We start from the raw sequence: 2,500 nt of genomic DNA, 5'->3' as shown, positions 1-2,500 counted from the left end.
CGGCAGTTGTGCTTTTTTCTTGCCGTCGGTGAGGCCGTCGTGCCCATGCCTTAGCCAATGCAAGGCAACGGCCGTCGTCCGTCCTAAGGCCCACCGCCAAGCCGTGAGGGGCACCGTCGTGCATTTTTCTTGTCGTCGGTGTGGCCGTCGTGCCCACGCCTTAGCCAACGCCGGGCAACGGCCGTCATGCGGCCTAAGGCCGCCATGAGGGGCACCGTCGTGCGTTTTTCCAGCATGGCTACAGAGGTTTACCCGTTGCCTTGGGAACAAAACCCCACGGCAGTCGTGCGTTTTCCTTGCCATCGGTGAGGCCGTCGTGCCCATGCTTAAGCCAATGCAAGGCAACGGCCGTCGTGCGGCCTAAGGTCTACCGCCTAGCCATGAGGGGCACCGTCGTGTGTTTAACTTGCCGTCGGTGTGGCATCGTGCCCATGCCTTAGCCAACACAAGGCAACGGCCGTCGTGCGGCCCAAGGCCCACCGCCTAGCCACGAGGGGCACCGTCGTGTGTTTTTCTTGCCATCGGTGTGGAATCGTGGCCATGCCTTAGCCAACGCAAGGCAACGGCCGTCATGCGGCCTATGGCCGACCGCCTGGCCATGAGGGGCACCGTCGTGCGTTTTTCTTGCCGTCGGTGTGGCCGCCGTGCCCATGCCTTAGCCAACGCAGGGCAACGGCCGTCGTGCGGCCTAAGGCCCACCGCCTAGCCATGAGGGGCACCGTCGTGCGTTTTATTTGCCGTCGGTGTGGCATCGTGCCCATGCCTTAGCCAACGCTAGGCAACGGCCGTCGTGCGGCCTAAGGCCAAACGCCTAGCCATGAGGGGCACCGTAGTGCATTTTCCTTGCCGTCGGTGTGGCCGTCGTGCCCACGCCTTGGCCAACGCAGGGCAACGGCCGTCGTGCGGCCTATTGCCCACCTCCTAGCCGTGAGGGGCACCGTCGTGCATTTTCCCAGCATGGCTACAGAGGTTTACCCGTGGCCTTGGGAGCAAAACCCCACGGCAGTTGTGCTTTTTTCTTGCCGTCGGTGAGGCCGTCGTGCCCATGCCTTAGCCAATGCAAGGCAACGGCCGTCGTCCGTCCTAAGGCCCACCGCCAAGCCGTGAGGGGCACCGTCGTGCATTTTTCTTGTCGTCGGTGTGGCCGTCGTGCCCACGCCTTAGCCAACGCCGGGCAACGGCCGTCATGCGGCCTAAGGCCGCCATGAGGGGCACCGTCGTGCGTTTTTCCAGCATGGCTACAGAGGTTTACCCGTTGCCTTGGGAACAAAACCCCACGGCAGTCGTGCGTTTTCCTTGCCATCGGTGAGGCCGTCGTGCCCATGCTTAAGCCAATGCAAGGCAACGGCCGTCGTGCGGCCTAAGGTCTACCGCCTAGCCATGAGGGGCACCGTCGTGTGTTTAACTTGCCGTCGGTGTGGCATCGTGCCCATGCCTTAGCCAACACAAGGCAACGGCCGTCGTGCGGCCCAAGGCCCACCGCCTAGCCACGAGGGGCACCGTCGTGTGTTTTTCTTGCCATCGGTGTGGAATCGTGGCCATGCCTTAGCCAACGCAAGGCAACGGCCGTCATGCGGCCTATGGCCGACCGCCTGGCCATGAGGGGCACCGTCGTGCGTTTTTCTTGCCGTCGGTGTGGCCGCCGTGCCCATGCCTTAGCCAACGCAGGGCAACGGCCGTCGTGCGGCCTAAGGCCCACCGCCTAGCCATGAGGGGCACCGTCGTGCGTTTTATTTGCCGTCGGTGTGGCATCGTGCCCATGCCTTAGCCAACGCTAGGCAACGGCCGTCGTGCGGCCTAAGGCCAAACGCCTAGCATCGTGCCCGTGCTTTAGCCAACGCAGGGCAATGGCCATCGTGCGGCCTAAGGGCAACCGCCTAGCCATGAGGGGCACCGTCGGCCGTTCTTCTTGCCGTCGGTGTGGCCATCGTGCCTATGCCTTAGCCAACGCAGGGCAACGGCCGTCGTGCGGCCTAAGGCCCACCGCTTAGCCATGAGGGGCACCGTCGTGCGTTTATCTTGCCGTCGGTGTGGCATTGTGCCCTTGCCTTAGCCAACGCAAGGCAACGGCCGTCGTGTGGCCTAAGGCCTACCGCCTAGCCATGAGGGGCACCGTCGGGCGTTTTTCTTGCCGTCGGTGTGGCATCATGCCCTTGCCTTAGCCAACGCAAGGCAATGGCCGTCGTGTGGCCTAAGGCCTACCACCTAGCCATGAGGGGCACTGTCGTGCGTTTTTCTTGCCGTTGCCTTAGCCAACGCAAGGCAACGGTCGTCGTGTGGCCTAAGGCGCACCGCTTAGCCATGAGGGGCACCGTCGTGCATTTTTCTTGCTGTGGATGTGGCGTCGTGCCCATGCCTTAGCCAACGCAAGCCAACGGCCGTCGTGCGGCCTAAGGCCTATCGCCTTGCCATGATGGGCACCGTCGTGCGTTTTTCACGTCGTCGGTGTAGTGTCGTGCCAATGCTCCGTCATGCGGCCTAAGGCTCACCGCCTAGCCTT

This window comes from Coffea arabica, unplaced genomic scaffold (genome assembly GCF_036785885.1).
Source record: "Coffea arabica cultivar ET-39 unplaced genomic scaffold, Coffea Arabica ET-39 HiFi ptg000200l, whole genome shotgun sequence".
In the NCBI taxonomy this organism is placed as follows: domain Eukaryota; kingdom Viridiplantae; phylum Streptophyta; class Magnoliopsida; order Gentianales; family Rubiaceae; genus Coffea; species Coffea arabica.
Note: the sequence above shows the minus strand (reverse complement) of the source record.